Source organism: Pan troglodytes, chromosome 14 (assembly GCF_028858775.2).
Source record: "Pan troglodytes isolate AG18354 chromosome 14, NHGRI_mPanTro3-v2.0_pri, whole genome shotgun sequence".
In the NCBI taxonomy this organism is placed as follows: Eukaryota; Metazoa; Chordata; class Mammalia; order Primates; family Hominidae; genus Pan; species Pan troglodytes.
Genome location: NC_072412.2, coordinates 67,212,130 through 67,231,421, shown reverse-complemented (window position 1 = coordinate 67,231,421; position 19,292 = coordinate 67,212,130). Strand labels below are relative to the sequence as shown.

Below are 19,292 nucleotides of genomic sequence, written 5' to 3'. Positions count from 1 at the left end.
GGTCATGATTTAGCTATTGTAGCAAGAGTGCTATAGGAGCTAAATAATGACTATCATTTAAGTATAAAATTTTTTCAAAACTAAAAGAATGCACAGATTTACACAGTTGTGTTGTTAATATAAAGAAAAAAGAATAGCAATACTTCACTTGGGGAATGTGAATTATTTATACTGCATAATTTTACTACATGACACATGGATTATTTCTCAATCCTCTGCATTGATTGTGTAGAAATAACCGTCAAATTTAATAAAGGTCAGAATGGACATTTGGAAGTTTTGATTAACCTCATAGCAATTAAGGACCAAGCAAAAGCCAGCCACACATTCAGCTGTTTTTTTTTTTTTGTAAGATTTTTTAAATAAAGAAACTATTTACAGAACTGTGAGCAAGACTAAGGGAACCAACAAGCCATATTGAGGCACCCACTGACTAATAACAGCAGAAAGACAATATCATATGTCAGTCCCATGGACAGGTAAAGGAAACTGTTAGAATTTTATTGAGAGCTGCAACCTAGGAAGAAGGACAACCTGACAAGAGCTGTAGACAAAAGAAAATTTCTGCAAAAACTGTGAAGCAGCAGAGAAGGAACAAAAGGAGTAATTATCCTAAGTCTTCTCTCCTCCCATGCTCTGATCTCTTGTGGATGACTCCCATTGGCCAAACATAAGCAGGAACCACTATGCCAGAAAGCCTGGGGATACTCTCCATAAGGAAAAATCTGTCAGGGCACATGGTAGAGTAAATGAGATGGGGGAGTGGGTAGGAACAGAGAATAGCCAATATAATGCACTGTAGAAGATCTGATTTATTAACATAAATAATAAACAAGACTTAACCAGCAAGAAAAAACTCAGCAGACGGATGAGTCACTTCGGGGGTCTCAATAACTATATGATACTGTTGTTTTTATAGTCTAAATTATTTCTCATTAGAGCTGCAATAGTGAATACTGATTAGCCATCCAGATGTGATAGAAAGGTAGATATTTTAATACGGTTGCTACAGAAACCTCTTTTGTGTCCCTCCCTGATCATACACCCTTTCCTTGTTCTTGAAAATATTCATTCTCCTAACTTTCTGGCAAATATATCTTTGCTCTCTTTTTACTTTTACTACCACCTATGTGTACCCCACTGACTATTTTGAAACTTCATAGCAATAGAAAATACTTTTTTTATTATTTGTTTTGAGTTTTCATAACATCTTTATTGAAATATAATTTATAATTTATAAAATTCACTCTTTTAAAATTTGTAATTCAGTGGATTTTAGTATATGCATTTTTGATATCAACACCTCTAATTTTAGAATATTTTTATTATGTCAAAAAGAAATGCCATGTCCATGAGCAATCATTTTTCATTCCCACTTTTCCTTAGATACTGACAACCATGAATCTACTTTCTGTCTCTATGAGTTTGCCCATTTAGGAAACTTCATATAAATAGGATTATACTATATGCGTCCTTTTGGGTCTAGCTTCTTCCACTTAACATAATTTTTGCAAGATTCATCCATGTTGTATATATTAGCATTTTATTACTTTTTGTGGCAAATTATATTCCATTTTATCGACACATTAAATTTTTTTAACCCATTCATTGAATGATGGACAGTTGAATTATTTTCACTTTTTGGCTACTATGAATAATGCTGCTGTGCAAATTTATATACAATTTTTGTGGGAATATTATATGCAATTTCTAGTGGATGTGAGTGGTGTCTCATGGTTTTCATTGGTATTTACCTAATGGCTGATGATACTGACTCTCTTTTCATGTACATACTGCATATTATATAACATTTTTGGAAAAGTGTCAATTCAAATTCTTTGCCCATTTTTAAAAAATAAGTTTTATTTAGTTAGTATACCACACTTGTCTGCTATAGCTGCCATAACAAAATACTACAGATTGGGTAACTTAAACAACAGAAATTTATTTTCACAGTTCTCAAGGCTAAAATGTCCAAGATCAAATTGCTGGCAAGGCTGGCTTCTTTCTGAGGCCTCTTCTCTAGACGTGTAGGCAGCAGCCTTCTTGCTGTGTGCTTTTGTGACCTCTTCTTTCTCATTGGGGCTGGATAGCTCCCTAATTTCTCTTCTTATAAATGCGCTCATACTGTCAGATCAGAGCAACCTCATTTAACCTTAATTGCTTTCTTAGAGGTCCCAGTTCCAAATAAAACCACACTGGAAGTGACAACTTCAGCATCTGACCTTTGGGACCATAGAAAAATTCAGTGAATCCCAATACAATTTATACTTTAAATTGTAAAATTCCTTTGTTTTTAATATATTCATTGAGTAGTACAGCCATGATCACAATCAATTTTAGAACATTTTCATATTCTCCCAAGAAAACATCCATATTCACTAACAGTGACTCACCATTTTCGCCCAATTCTCTTCCCCCTATCGCCTCGCAATCAGTATCATATTATTATTAATTTTTCTTGTCTGTAGAGCTGCCTCTTCAGGAAATTCTATAGAAATTATATCAGGCAACATGTGATGTTTTGTGGCTTTTTTTTTTCACTTACCATGATGTTTCCAAATTTCATTCATGTTGTAGCATGTATAAGCATTTCATCGTTTTTTACAAACAAATAATATTCCACTGTATGGATACTCCACGATTTGTTTATCCATCATCAGATGGCAGGCATTTGGGTTGTTTACAGTTTTTGGCTATTATAAATAATGTTATTCATAACAGTTTTTTGTTGTTATCTGAGATTGGATAACTAGTTAAGAGAAATGAAAACGTAGGTCCAGATGGTAATGCTAGTTCTTGGAGAATTCATCAGTTTCCCTCAGGAAACCATGTGGCCCTGAGCTTTATTTGAGGGACATCTAAGAAATTACAGATTCAGTCTATTTTATTCATAGAGGTCTCTTCAAACTTTCAGTGCTTCCAGTCAGTTTTATTAACTTGTGTATTTTCAGGAGTTATTTTATTTAAACTAGCTTATATATTTTATTAGCATATGTTGTTTGTACTATTCCTTTATTTTTATTTCTATAAGATTAATAATAATATGCTCTCTTTTAGTTACGATTTTAGTGATTTGAACTTTCTTACTCTTTCTTGGTCAGTCTAGCTAATGTTTGTTAATTTTTTGAATCTTTTAATAAACCACTTTTTAGTTTCATGATTCTCTCTGTTGTTTCTCTGTTCTGCACTTTATAGCTTTCCACTTTAGTCTTTGTTATATTCTTTCTCTGCTTTTTAAAATTTAGTTTGCTCATTTTTTTTTTTGGTATCTTAAGGTGGATGGTTGGATTTCTGATTTGAAATCTTTCTTCTTTTTTAATATAGATGTTAAGGTATAAATTTCCCTATATGCATTGAACTATATGAATCCCTGCAGGTTTTGGTATGTTAATTCATATCAAAGTAATTTCTAATTTACTTTGTGATTTCATATCTGACTCACTGGTTATGGGAGAGTGTGTTGGTTAATTTCCACATATTTCTTTATTTTTCAAATTTCCTTCTGTTATTTCATTTTCCTCTATTGTTCTCAGAGGACATCATTTTTATAATTCCAATCTTTGTATGGTATATTTATTTAGACTTTCTTAAAGGCCTATCAATATGATCTACACTGCAGAACGACCCATGTGCACATGAGAGGAATGTACATTTCATTCCTTTTGGATGGAGTGTTACAGAGATTTCTGTTAGGTCCACTTGGTTTATAGTGTTGTTCAAGTCTTCTGTTTCCTTATTGATCTTCTGCCTACTTGTTCTACCCTTTAGTGAACATGAGGTATTGATGTTTCAAACAAAATCATTGTTGCATTATCTATATCTACCTTCAATTCTGTCACTTTTTGCTTTATACATGTTTGGGTTATTAGGAGTATGTATATTATAATTACTGTATCTTTCTGATAGATCGAACCTGCAGTCACTATTTCTCTTTATCTATAGTAATACTTTTTGTTTTGAAGTTGTATTCATCTGGTATTAATATAGCCACTCTGACTTTCTCATAGCTGCTTTTGCATGACATAGCTTTTTAAATCTTTTATATCTTTTTAAATCTTTATATCTTTAACCTATTTGTACCTTTAAGTCTCAAGTGCATCTCCTGAAGACAGTATAGAATGGATCTTTAAAAAACCTGGTCTAACTATCTTTGCTTTTTTATTGTATTAACTTATTCTAATTTAATGTTAGTAATGATATAGTTCGATTTAGTCTTCTATTTTAAATTTTATTTCCTATATTTCTCCTTATGTTTACTTGTATATCCTTCCTTTATTGCTTTCATTAGAGTCAAGCAGGTATTTTCTACTACGGTATTTTGATTCCTTTAATGACTTTTCCATTGTATATATATATATATTTATTTATAATATTATATATGTATAATATATATAATACTGTGTGTGTGTGTGTGTGTGTGAGAGAGAGAAAGAGAGAGAGACTATTCTAGGGCTTATAATTGTTAACTTATCAGAACTGACTTTAGTGTATACTGGTTTAATTCCAGCAAGAAATGGAAGCATTAGTTCTATATAGTGTAATTTCCTTTTTCATTCTTTTCTCATTTGTCCTATTGTTATTCATGTTTTACACACACACACACACACACACACACACATTTATATATATATATGAAAATCCAAAAATATACTGTTATATCTATAGCTTTAGATAATATTATATCTTTTGAAGAAGGTGGAAGGAAAAAATAAGGAAAGCGAGTACATATTAACAGAATTTTTTATATTGTTTTTCTAATTTACCACTTCTGGTTTCCTGCACTTGTTTTTCTGAATTCAAGTTACCATCTAGTGTTAATTTTTACTTCAGTGCAATTTTTCTCCTACTCACATCCTTTGTCCTGTTATTGCTAAGTACATTCTAATTCTATAGGCCCCACAATGCAATTATACATGTATTGTTATATAAAATTGCTTTTTAAATCAGTTAAGACAGGAAAATTAAGATGCATTTTTACCAGGTGTTAAATTTTTGTAATTAGCATTATCGGTGCTCTTAATTTCTAACATGTATTTGAATTACTCTCTCAGGTAAATTATTCTTAATCCCAAGGAACTTTTTCTAGTATTTCTTATGAGTATTACCTGCTAGCTATAAAATCTATGAGTTTTTGTTCATCTGGAAATGTTTTTATTTCATGTTCATTTTTGAATGAAATTTTGCTTGGTCAAAAAGTCCCTTTGGACTCTTTTTTGTCTGTTTCTTTGTTTTCAGTACTTTGGATAAGTCATCACACCCCTTCTGGCCTCCATGTTTTCTGATGAGAAGTCAGTTGTTAATCTTATTAGGTTCCCTTGTACCTAATGAGTAAAAGAAGTTACTGCTTTCAAGATTTTCTTGAAAATCTTTGTCTCTCAGCATTTTACTATGATGTGTCAGGGTGTGAATTTATTTTCTTTTCTCTTTCTAAGGGTTTGTTGAGAATCTTAGATGTGTAGATTAAGTTTTTTTTTCAAATATTGAAAGTTTTCAGTCATTATTTTTTCAATTCTTTTTTCTGTTCCTTTCTCTCTCTCATCTCATTCCTTCCACGGTATAATCTTGAGTATGTGAGTCACTCAAGGATGACAGTGGTTTTAACAGGGCTGTCTTTGTCTCTTTCTCTGACTTCCCTGTTAATTTGTTGACCTCTCATGGCAACACATCAAACTTAGGCTTCACCAATTGCTGGCTGATTTCTCTATTGTTTTTGACAAAGTCTTAGGGCATACATCTACACGTTATGACCCAATTAAATTGAATTAAGTTTCCTTTTCAGGAGTACTTCCTGCAATAAATCTTTGAAGTTTGCTGTAACCATACGAAGGTTCTTATTGGCTGTATAATTCCATTGCACCAATTTGGTTGGTTCAAAAGTAACTGCCTTTTTGCAATACCTATAAACTGGTAGAAAGTTTAGCTTTTTGCTCTCTTGAAACTACCAGTCTCATGTCAATGGCTTAACAAGTAAATTTATTTACTCTGGAGAGAGCTCCGGAGCTCTGTTCTTACAGCTCACCTGTCATCCTGTGCTAAATTTGTGCTTCACTGCTCCAGAGCTGGGGGTGAGGACAGTCCACTGCTTCTCTTTGAGTGACACTCCTGCTTTAAGAGCTTGTTAAAAATCAGATAGTTGTACATGTGGGGTATTATTTCTGAGGGCTCTGTTCTGTTCCATTGGTGTATATCTCTGTTTTGGTACCAGTACCGTGTTGTTTTGATTACTGTAGCCTTGTAGTATAGTTTGAAGTCAGGTAGCATGATGCCTCCAGCTTTGTTCTTTTGGCTTAGGATTGACTTGGCAATGGAGTCTCTTTTTTGGTTCCATATGAACTTTAAAGTAGTTTTTTACAATTCTGTGGAGAAAGTCATTGGTAACTTGATGGGGATGGCATTGAATCTATAAATTGCCTTGGGCAGTATGGCCGTTTTGATGATATTGATTCTTCCTATCCATGAGCATGGAATGTTCTTCCATTTGTTTGTATCCTCTTTTATTTCGTTGAGCAGTGGTTTGTAGTTCTCCTTGAAGAGGTCCTTCACATCCCTTGTAAGTTGGATTCCTAGGTATTTTATTCTCTTTGAAGCAATTGTGAATGGGATTTCACTCATGATGTAGCTCACTGTTTGTCTGTTATTGGTGTCTAAGAATGCTTGTGATTTTTGCACATTGATTTTGCATCCTGAGACTTTGCTGAAGTTGCTTATCAGCTTAAGGAGATTTTGGACTGAGACGATGGGATTTTCTAGATATACAATCATATCATCTGCAAACAGGGACAATTTGACTTCCTCTTTTCCTAATTAAATACCCTTTATTTCTTTCTCCTGCCTGATTGCCCTGGCCAGAACTTCCAACACTATCAGAGTGAACAGGCAACCTACAGAATGGGAGAAAATTTTTGCAATCTACTCATCTGATCAAAGGGCTAATATCCAGAATCTACAAAGAACTCAAACAAATTTACAAGAAAAAAACAAACAACCCCATCAACAAGTGGGCAAAGGATATGAACAGACACTTCTCAAAAGAAGACATTTATGCAGCCAACAGACACATGAAAAAATGCTCGTCATCACTAGCCATCAGAGAAATGCAAATCAAAACCACAAAGAGATACCATCTCACACCAGTTAGAATGGCGATCATTAAAAAGTCAGGAAACAACAGGTGCTGGAGAGGATGTGGAGAAATAGGAACACTTTTACACTGTTGGTGGGACGGTAAACTGCTTCAACCATTGTGGAAGACAGTGTGGCGATTCCTCAGGGATCTAGAACTAGAAATACCATTTGACCCAGCAATTCCATTACTGGATATATACCCAAAGGATTATAAATCATGCTGCTATAAAGACACATGCACACGTATGTTTATTGCGGCACTATTCACAATAGCAAAGACCTGGAACCAACCAAAATGTCCAACAATGATAGACTGGATTAAGAAAATGTGGCACATATACACCATGGAATACTATGCAGCCATAAAAAATGATGAGTTCATGTCCTTTGTAGGGACATGGATGAAGCTGGAAACCATCATTCTCAGCAAACTATCACAAGGACAAAAAACCAAACATCGCATGTTCTCACTCATAGATGGGAATTGAACAATGAGAACACTTGGGCACTGGAAGGGGAACATTACACACCGGGGCCTGTTGTGAGGTGGGGGGAGGGGGGAGGGATAGCATTAGCAGATATACCTAATGTAAATGACGAGTTAATGGGTGCAGCACACCAACATGGCACATGTATATATATGTAGCAAACCTGCACGTTGTGCACATGTACCCTAGAACTTAAAGTATAATAATAAAAATAAATAAATAAATAAATAAATAAAATAAAATTTAAAAAAAGAGCTTGTTGTTGGGTGGAGGCATAGGTGGTGGCTTCTAGTTTCCTAACTTGTCTCTTCTTGTGTGGAACCCTGGTATGCAAGCAAGCTGGGGCAAGGGTGATCAACATCTCAGTATGTTCCATCTTCCAGGCCTGAGATGAAACTTCCAACCTACCAGTGTGGGCTCTGTAGATAAAAAACATACTTACATTCTCAGCGCTGGCGGGGAATAAAAAATGCAGACAGCCTGCCTCTCCTGGGAAGGTACTATAGACATGGACCACGGACACAGCAGTCCAGAGTGGAGCTTCTGTTATGCTGAGATGGGATGGTGGCATGCAGAGTGAGAGTGGCTATGTTCTTCCTGAGAGTGAGTAGACACTCTTGAATATATATTTCTCCATTTGTTGTATACCCATATTACTGTTTCCAGAGACTATAGATCACTATTAGTTTGTGTGTTTAATTTTCACCAACTATGGTTATTTTGCCAGGAAGAGAGTCCCTAGTTGGAGTTCCTCAAAATGCCATTTAGGAAATTGTTCATTTTTAAGCTTTCTTTTGTGATTTTCTTCCTTTCCTCAACAATGTTTGTAGTCACTTCTACTGATATATTGTGGAATATGTGTAAAACACAGTGGTATGTATTGTGGTATGAAGTACTCATTAATTGCCATTGCTTTAATTATTCTACTTTATGACTATACCACAATTCCTTTTTCCAATCTAAAGTGATAAAAGTTTACAGCATTTTATAATAGAAGAAATGCTGCCATGAGTATTATTGTAACTATCTCTTCACGGACAATTATGAGACTCTTTTCAGGTTATATGTCTAAGAATGAAATAGCTAGATTACATTGAATGAGAATAACCAGCTGTTATTATCTAATGCAAAATTGTTTTCCAAATACACTTTCACTAGCAGTGTTCAAGGGATTTCAGGATGTAGCTCTAACCCCAAAACAGTTTAGTATATGAAGTCATTGCAATTTTCGTCCTTCTAATGTGTGCTTGAGGTACACCATTACAATTTTTTTTTCCTGATTATTAACAAAACTGAATTTTTAAAAATGTGTTTCTTGGCCATGTGTATTTTCTCCTTGGTAAAGTGCCTGTATTTTTTTTTTTTTTGCCTTTTTTTCTATTGGGTCACTTGTGCTTTTAATAGTGATTTGAGATATTTTAAAAGCATTCTAGAAACGAGTACTGGTTTGCCTAATACTGACTCTCAGTTTTTGAAAAGTTTACAAATATTTGCTCTAATTATGTATTAATAAGTTTTGGCATACTGCTTCATTCATTTAGTATGTTTCAATGCATAGAAATTCTTAAGCTCAGTGTAAGTGAATTTATTATTTTTAACAAGAAGGAGCATGACCTATTCACAATGCTCTTCCAATCTTCACCAAAGCCTCACACATAGTGCGCTTCCATTCTTCACCACAAGATATTTCATCTACAGTGTTTTTCCATTTATTTCCATATGCACTGCTCACTCCATTTACCCTTTCACTCCTATGGCAGGCTCCATCTCAATGGTCTCCCATTGGCCACCGCAGGCGTTGCTCTGTAGATAGTGCTCTTCCAGTCTTCATCTCAGCACTACTCCTCACACAAAGGTCTGCTTCCAGTTCCACAAAGGATCCAAGTTCTCTCCCTAATCAGAGCCTTTCCTTCTGTTATTTTCTCAGCTACTTTCCTTTATCATTGTATTGTCTAACCCAGTTATTCTTTGGTTTCAAATGGAATAATCATATTTAACAAAGACCATTTTAACCCCATAATGTTAATTTCATCATTCATTATATTCTCACTGATTACTCTGTGTTATTTTTATAAAACCTTAATGTGACTCGTTTTTATATTATTTAATATTTTCTAAATTAAATTATGTGTTTCACACAAATGTTGGCTATGCTAATACAATTTTTCTAATATTGAAAATGTAATGTAATAGATAAATAATAAACATTTATTAAATGAGTGAGCAGGTAAATAAACAAGAGAATATATAAGTAATGGAGTATTTCAAGCATGTCATTAAATTTAACTTTTGTTTAAGCAAGGCAAGAATTTTTAACAATTTCTTTACAATTTAAACTTATACTACTTTAATGTATTTTCACTTACCTATCATTCAATATAGAGGTAAGTACTTATTGCTGTCCATATCTTTTTTACCCCACAAATGATTTCTCAGTTTGTTTTTTTCAACAGCTAGATCAAAACAAAAAACAAAACTTAGATCTATAATTTAAATATATATTCTTATTCTTATAACACAATTGTTAAAGTATTTATAAGGCATTTTCTCATTTACAGTTACTGTATCCATATTGAATTTGAAATTATTTTCAGTGGCTTCCTTGTATTCTTATCACCTTCACTGCAAATCTTAGATGTACATAATATTTAATTAATTTATAAAATGCCATAGCATATTCAATTATATGAAGTCATTTGTGAACCAAAAAGATAGACTCTTAGTAAACATTCAACTCAACAAGTAGAAATGTGTGTGTAGAGTTGACTGTTAACACCAGCTCAGCATGTACATCACACTCTGGAAATCCATAGGTTTTACAGACTGTGAAGTATAATGGTTAATCTGCAAATTTAATTAATTTCAAGTCAGTTAACAAATTTCTACTATTTTCCCTTAGAAAATATTTTATGCAATAAACCAAAAAGAATTTTCAAATTCTTTATGCATATATATGTAACTACCTATGAAAAATGTATCATAGGTAGTTATACAAATGTGTCAGCCTTTAATAGATACTACCCTAATTTTTTTCAGTATTTACAGTATAACTGTACATTAACAGTAAAGAACTACCATTATCTGAAATTTTCATGATGATTTTAGTCAAAATGTTGTTTATATCATTGAATTATCTGTCTCTATTATAAACTATAAAATCTTTCTATTGGAACAGAATTATATTTTTTAAAAAAAGAGCCCCTTAACCAAGTGATCAGCATTATACATCAGCACAAATAACTCAGATTCTTTCCTTTGTTATTTTATTGTCTAATTTCAGTTATTCTTTGGTTTCAAATGTAATAATCATATTTAAGAAAGACAGTTTTGCCCCTCAATGTTAACTTCATCGTCTTGTATAGTCTTCCTTGTTATTCTGTATTATTTTTATAAAATAAATGTACCTCCAGTTAAGACGCTATGTGAAAATCACATCACCTCTGCGGGTTTCTAGCCCCAAATGCATAACCTCAGTATAATTAGGAGAAAACATTCGAAAACCACAAATTGATGGACTTCTGAAAAAATATCTGACCAGTTTTCTTCAAAAGTGTAAGTCGTGAAAAATGAGAAAAAATGGAAAAATGGTCACAGATTGGAAGAGACTGAAACATGACAACCAAATGCAGCACAGTATCATGAGTTTGATACCAGAAAAGAAAAAGAACATTGGGAAAACTGGTGAACTCTAATATATAGTGTAATTTACTTAGTGTTAATTTCCTAGCTCTAATAAAGGTGCATGATTATATAAGGTATTAACACTAAGTGATGGTAGGTGAAAGGTATATGGAATCTCTTTGTACTCTTTATGCAACTCTTCTGTAAATATAAAAGTATTTCAAAATTAAAACATTTTTAAAAAGCAAGCTTTTTTCCTCTGAAAAGCTATTATAATATGTAGTTCTTTGAATATGTCAACTATCTTTTTTTTTCTGTAAAGCTATTACTAGGAATTGCTTGTAAATGATCAAATTCTAATCCATGTCATGTGTGCTGTTGTCATGTATCACTGTTTATGTCATTTTCGGATGGTTATCCTTCCTCCTAAGAAAAATGCCAAACTAGTTTCTCCAATATATTTCTGATTAGTCTCGAGTACAATTAGAAAAGTCATAAAAATTCCAGCTTTATTATAGTTAGATATAATTTTTAAGAATTATTTTATCCAGAAAAGTAACCTTCTGCCACCTAAAGAACATTCACCATCTAAACTGTGGCCAGAATGAGACATGAGTGTATTTTAACACTGAAGGGAAGGCCTGGTGGAATGTGACAGCCTGCTTCATCTCGGTTGTTTTGTGTTTTATCACAATGTACAGCACCCAGCTAGATTAAGCAGTTGGACTTCAGCATATTGAACAAAAACTTTGCTATGAACTTGTTTGCTTGGCTAAACTTGTGAGACAGCCTGTACTCTAAACTCTGAAAATAAATACAACATTATCTGGAAAGATATTTTAAGTGTTCAAGTTAGTTAACCCTGATAACCCACATCTTAGAATCTCACTGTAATAGGAACAATAACTTACCATAATAATTTCAAGTAATACTCAAGAAGATAGCCATGAGAATCTTACTGGTAAGTGAAAAATACTGAAATAGCCTATACATCCAAAGAAAGAGAAATAATTTAGTAAATTATGTATACACATATAAAGAAATAACAAACATTAAAATATACTATTACCGACTATAACTTTTATCTTAAATTTCTGACATAAAAAGAAGTTATAAATTACTACCTCAACTGTCTGAAATTATAAAATAAGCATTAAAGCAAAATTAAATATAGTGTAAATAAAGAATAGTCTTTTTGCTTTATCTTGCTATAAAACTGAGTTCACAGAAAAACTTTGGGTCCCATTGTTATAAAACATTTGAATTCATTTTGAATTCAACTTGAAGAATTTTCATGTTAAGTCTACATATAAAACATTTTATTGTACTGTAATTCTAAATATGCTAAATTTGGGGCATGTACAAAATTTAGACTTTTCTCCTACTTTTTAATGTATAGTCTTTATGTAAAATAATTTACCTATATCATCCAAATATGTTGAAAAAACATAAGTATGTTTACTTACTGTATACGCAACAAGTAGTTGTTTATATAAAATGAAGCATTGAAATTTCTGGTTTAGGTTTCTCCAGATACAAGCCAACCAAATTTAGTATTAGAACTTTTCTCTTAGAGTTATTTCTTTTCTCTACTTGGGTTCTGGGCAAGCTGCATGTTGTTTAATTTTAATTCATTCTCAAAAATAAATCATTTTACTTGGTTCTGTGTTATTACCTACAGATCAACCTTACTTTAGAGGATTTTATGTGAGAAACCCTGGGTAAGATGAAGATAATTTGTTACCATGGAATCATAGAAGTAAAAATAGCACCTAGTGAGTTGGTGCACTCAGCCACCATCTGAAAGAGAATATTTCAAGCAAAGAAGCATTAGAGTCAGGGATTTCATTTCATTGTTTAAATCCCATTAGTCCAAAGATAGTTGTGCTTCTTAAACTGCAAGGCAGCTAAAAATTTAAATAAAATGAAATATAGTACTACTACTAATGTGTAAGATACTGCAACCTGAGAAATTTCGGTAATGATGTAATTAGGAAAACATCCCTCACACAGCATGTATTTAAAATATTTAGCATGTAATAATTGTTTATTGCAATGTTGATTATTTAAATATTTTCATTTAATAATGAAATTATCCACTAACTGCAAATTTTCATTTAGTTTTTCCTAAGAATGATTGCTGTATCACATCATTTCATATTTTTCAGGATTGCCAAGTCACTGATGTTTTTAGTGGTTTACTTAAATATATGGCATAAAGAAAATTTCCTAAAAACTTGTAATATATTCTTTCAAAGTAAGATGTCATTAAACATTGAACTATACATTATTGTTCATGAGATAGTAAACTAATTAGGACTTATATGTTAATCATCGATTTACATGTATTAACCAGGATAAGTAGAAAAAAAAAGTATAAAAAACAATCAAGTAACATTTAATGAGAAAAAATTATTTTTAGATCTAAATATTGTAATACTCAAGAATGGAAAATCCTCTTCCTCATAAAAAAAGAGAAAAACATTTTCTGAGTACTTTTATCACATCTTTTCTCTTTTTAAATTTCTTTAATCTGTTTTTATTATATTTACATTTTGTTTTCAACTTTCAATTGTTCCACTCATAAACTTGTTTAAATCTTATCTTTTAACTTCTGACCTAGACAATTAAAATTTTTTCTGGAGAAAATAACTTCTGAGGAATTTGTCAATGGTGTACTTTTAAAAACTAAACATTTTAGATATTTAGAAAAGTGGAAGATTTTTACTTAAGTTAAAAGATTTTAAAATTTCACTTTACCTTTTATTTTACACCTGATCTTGGGAACATTTGCCTGTGATGCTCATTTTATGCTTTTATTCAATAGAACCACTTAAACAATAGAGGTCATATCAGTTTCTTTTATTTTCAATTTGATATCTTTTTAACATCTGGTATTTAATCTTTTTAAGTATTAGGCAGTGTCTTAAATATCATTGTTCATTTCTTCTATCTCTGTATTATCAACCTGCACTGGAAATTGCATAATATATTGTAAAAATAACCAGTTTTTTTTTTTTTTTTACCAAGGTGACTGTGTATAGATTGCTTACTGCCACAGAAACTAGAGGGCCACTGCATAGTTATCCTTACTGATACACCACATGGAATAAAAATAAACAATATTATATTTTTATAATTGGTGTATTGGTTATTTTTTCAATTAACTATCTGCATGAATTTGTATTAGTGAAAGTGAGACAGATTCTTTTAAATAGATTACATTTAAGATGAAGGTCCTAAACCATGGGTAACTAGGGAATTCGGAAGGGTGTTGTTTATTTGTTATGAAATAATTAATTGCCTTCTACTAGGTTTCCATCAAGTCTATAGAGAGCAGTTTTAGTAAATCTGTTTGGCTTTTTGTTTCTCTTAAAGACTCATCTAGCAATATCTGATGTTCAAACTCCTGATACTACATTTCTAATGTCTCTTATTTCCTTGGGAGATTGTGGAGAAAACTAGGAAAATTTCCATTTACCAAAGAACATAGAAGAATAAAAAGAGAGAGAGAGAGAGAAAGACCTGGGTAGTGTGGAGAGTGTGATCAGAGTCAAATAAATGTAGAAAAAAAAGAGATAGAAGAGAGCAGAATAGTAGCAAAGAAAGTAATGATTATGCGGCCTAGAGTATGGGATAATACGTGCTTTCATCTGGACAATCTCTGATCTAAATTACTGTAGTCCATTTATGAAATCGAAGCTATGGGATCACCATAACAGTGAATCAGTTTAATTACCATATATATGCGAGCACCTTCAATAAGATTTTTCTGTTCATTTGTAAAATAACAATGAATTTATAAGCAGAAAAGAGAAAACTCAATCTGCGCCACCTGACTGTGTGTCCAGTGTACCTAGAATATTTTAAAATTATTTTAATATTTAGATTTTTTTCAATTTGGAAAGAAAAAAGAGTTTAAGAAAATGTATGCATTTTTATCACTGGCATTGTAACCATATCTCGAATGTGAGGATAATGTCTATATTTTCAGTGTCCCTAAGTGATTTTTTTCTGCCACAAGATCACCAGACATTCCCTTTATTTATTTAACATAGTTATGCTCTCTATATATTTTGAGATGGAGTCTCACTCCTGTTGCCGAGGCTGGAGTGCAGTGGCATGATCTCGGCTCACTGCAACCTCTGCCTCCTGGGTTCAAGCGATTCTCCTGCCTCAGCCTCCTGATTAGCTGGGATAACAAGTGCCCACCACCACTCCTAGCTAATTTTTGTATTTTTAGAAGAGTCAGGTTTCACCACCTTAGCCTGGCTGGTATCGAACTCCTGACCTCAGGTGATCTGCCCACCTTGGCTTTCCAAAGTGCTGGGATTAGGTGTGAGCCACCACACCCAGCAAATTATGCTAATTTTAAAAGTTGACTTAATTACCAAACTACAGAACTAGACAACTGTTTGTGTTAATGTATCATTACCCCAAATCTCATTAAAGCTATCTTACTCTACAGGTAATTATGGACCTGCTATACCCTTTTATCTTTGTGGGTAGAATCTATTTCCTCCCTTGATTGTCTCCAGACTCTAACTGAATAGTTCCTTTTTAATTCGTTTGAAGGGTAGTGCATTGATGGTATTTAGTTTTATTATTCAATTCCCTGAGGGTCTCATAGAGGGAACTGGAACAACACAGCTATAACCTGAGAATATTTTGTTGTGTAAATGTATTTAGGCACCCAGTGCCATATCTACTATGTGAATGTCAATTTCTTCCTGCTTCTTGGTGAGTTAATCACTTAAATGAGAAGTAAGGTTAAAGATAAATTTGTCAACTCACAGGCCTTTTTCTTCTTCTTCCTCCCCTCCCCACCCCCCCGGCCAACCCTTATTTTTCTTCACCTGTACTCTGGAGCTGCCAAATATGCTTGCCTCCAGAACTCCTCTCTCCCAATTAAGAGGCTGCGTCAGGAAAAAAAAAAAAAAAAAAGAGGGGTGCTCTTCTTCCTACTCCCACACTCATAAATTTCTCTTCCAACCTCCTGATAGTCCCTGTGTGTGAATAACCTGAGGACTAAGCTCTGATATTTTATCTTACCCAAATTCCTACCTAAGGGGTCTAAGGAGCCATGCCCTACAAACCATAAATTCTCATCAGATGGGTTTTATTTGACCCTATATATTGTGACTTAGTTTTCAATCCGACTCTGGCATAACATTATGAGACAAGAAAAAAATATTTAACCCCAAAATATACTTCCTTGCCATACCTTGAAATTGCCCTGCAAAGTCTCTTGGGGGAAAAAAAAATCCACATTCTATAGAGAATCCCTTTCCCCTTTTGTTTTCTTTCCTTTCTTTCCAGATCCAGGAGATAATCAACTAAGAGCCAGGCACCTTTTTAAGTCCAATAAGAAACAATTTACAATCTGCTCTCTCTGAAGTCTGCTATCTGAGAGCTTCTTCTGCACAATAAAACTTGGTCTCCACAATCCTTTATCTTTAACCTGAACATTACTTTCTATTAATCCCAGGTCTTTAGACAAACTCACCAATTGTCAACCAGAAAATGTTTAAATTTACCTATAGCCTGGAAGTCTTTGAGTTGTCCCTCCTTTCTGAACCAAACCAATGTACTGCTTAAATAGATTTGATTGATATCTCATGCCTCCCTAAAACAGATAAAACAAAGCTGTACCCTGACCACCCTGGGCACATGTTCTCAGGACCTCCTGAGGGCTGTGTCACCGGCCATGGTCACTCATATTTTGCTCAGAATAAATCTCTTAAAATATTTTATAGAGTTTGACTCTTTTCGTCAACAAACCCCATTAAAGTTGTATACCACAAAGTTTTTAAAAATATTGTCCACCTCTTTATCAAAGGTTACGCTATTGAGAGACAGGACTAGCTGGATTTCCTAGGCCGACTAAGAATTCCTAAGCCGACTAAGAATTCCTAAGCCTAGCTGGGGAAGGTGACTGCACCCACCTTTAAACACTGGGCTTGTAACTCAGCTCACACCCAGCCTATCAGGTAGTAAAGAAAGCTCACTAAAATACCAGTTAGGCTAAAAGCGGGGGGTAAAGAAATAATCAAATCATCTATCGCCTGAGAGCACAGCGGGAGGGACAATGATCGGGATTTAAACCCAGGCATTATTCGATCCAGTAGCAGTAACCCCCTTTGGGTCCCCTCCCATTGTGTGGGAGCTCTGTTTTCACTCTGTTAAATCTTGCAACGTCACACTCTTCTAGTCCGTTTTTGTTCTCGCTTGTTCTGGCTCGAGCTGAGCTTTCAGTCGCCGTCCACCACTGCTGATCACTGCCCTCGCAGACCCGCTGCTGACTTCCACCCCACCAGATCCAGCAGGGTGTCTCCTACGCTTCTGATCCAGGAGGCGCCCATTGCCGCTCCTAATGGGGCTAGAGGCTCGCCGTTGTTCCTGCATGGCTAAGTGCCCGGGTTCATCCTAATCGAGCCGAACACTAGTTGCTGGGTTCCACAGTTCTCTTCTGTGACCCACGGTTTCTAATAGAGCTATAACACTCACCGCATGGCCCAAGGTTCCATTCCTTGGAATCTGTGAGGCCAAGAACCCCAGGTCAGATAACAAAAGGCTTCCCGCCATCTTGGGAGCAGCCCCCTTGGGAGCAGCCTGCCACCATCTTGGGAACTCTAAGAAAAAAGACCTGCAGGTAACACTATGTTCATAAGTGAAATTCATAGATAACACCCTGCCTTTCCTTATCTCTTCTATTCAACTGTATTTTATTTTATGACTTTTGTGTAGAGCTTGTTAAATGGTAATTAGGTTCTTCCCTAGTTGGAATTTTTTTTGTTGTTTTTTTTTGTTTTGAGACAGTCTCGCTCTGTCACCCAGGCTGGAGTGCAGTGGTGCGATCTCAGCTCACTACAAGCTCCGCCTCTCGGGTTCACGCCATTCTCCGTCTCTGCCTCCCGAGTAGCTGGGACTACAGGTGCCAGGCACCACGCCTGGCTAATTTTTTTTTTTTTTTTTTTTTTTTTTTTTTTGTATTTTTAGTAGAGACGGGGTTTCACTGTGTTAGCCAGGATGGTCTCAATCTCCTGACCTCCTGATTCGCCCGTCTTGGCCTCCCAAAGTGCTGGGATTACAGGTGTGGGCCACTGTGCCCGGCCTTAAATGACGTTTTCTTTGACAAGTATACATGCACTTCCTCTGCTGTTTCTCTAAGTTTTCTATAACTTTAAATAAAATTTGATGTCTAAAAGTCTATATAAAACTTGAAGTATAATAAAAAAGTCTACACAGATTAAATTAAATTATTGAATTGTTTTATTTCACACGTGTCTGTACATACAACTCTCTGAGCACAGATGTAGCCAGCATTATTAGACAAGACACATAGAATGTGCATAGTAAAATGATTCTATTGACAAAAAACTGTCCCTGCCAGTTTTAAATAATCTAAATTTGTTTATTTATATAAATTTTTATTTTTTAGAGACGGGGTCTCACCCTGTCACCCAGGCTGAAATACAGCAGTGTGATCATAGCTCACTGCAGCCTCAAACTATTGGGCTCAAGCAATCCTCCTCTCTCAGCCTTCTGAGTAGCTGGGACTACAGGCACAAGCCACCACAGCAGGCTAATTTTTAAATGTTTCTGAAGAGACAGGATCTTACTATTTTGCCCAGGCTGTTCTTGAACTCCTTCTGGCCTCAGTGATCCTCTTGATTTGACTTCCCAAAGCTCTGGGATTACAGGTGCTAGTCACTGTGCCTGGTAAAAAATCCATATTTATCTGTCTGGAAATTGTACATCTCCGTATTACATTACTATTGCTATGGGCAATAAAGATGAAAACTGAGTGTGCAGGAAGTTGTTTATTACATTAAATAAAATAACTTCAAATTTTGTAAAGTTTATGATAAATTACAAATTAGAGAAAGGAACATGCTTTTTAAACTCCAAATGACTTTAAAAAAAAGTTGATATTTCTTTCATAAGAAATATTATGTCAATTTATGGTTTAGGAGCCTTATTTAGAGTGTTAGGGTGGAATGTTAGAGTCCCAGTGTTCTACTTTCCAGAATACTCAGCTTTCATCATGTGAGA

General features: G+C 34.2%; 1 long non-coding RNA gene across 1 annotated transcript; it reads right to left on the bottom strand.

Annotated features, from left to right (window-relative positions):
* Positions 1-8,993: 8,993 nt before the first annotated feature.
* On the bottom strand, positions 8,994-17,674 carry LOC134808230 (uncharacterized). Its single transcript, XR_010150767.1, has 4 exons — positions 17,183-17,674; positions 16,094-16,153; positions 12,149-12,222; positions 8,994-10,069 (listed from the first exon to the last, which is right to left on the bottom strand). It is a non-coding gene; the product is annotated as an uncharacterized LOC134808230 (long non-coding RNA).
* Positions 17,675-19,292: the final 1,618 nt, after the last annotated feature.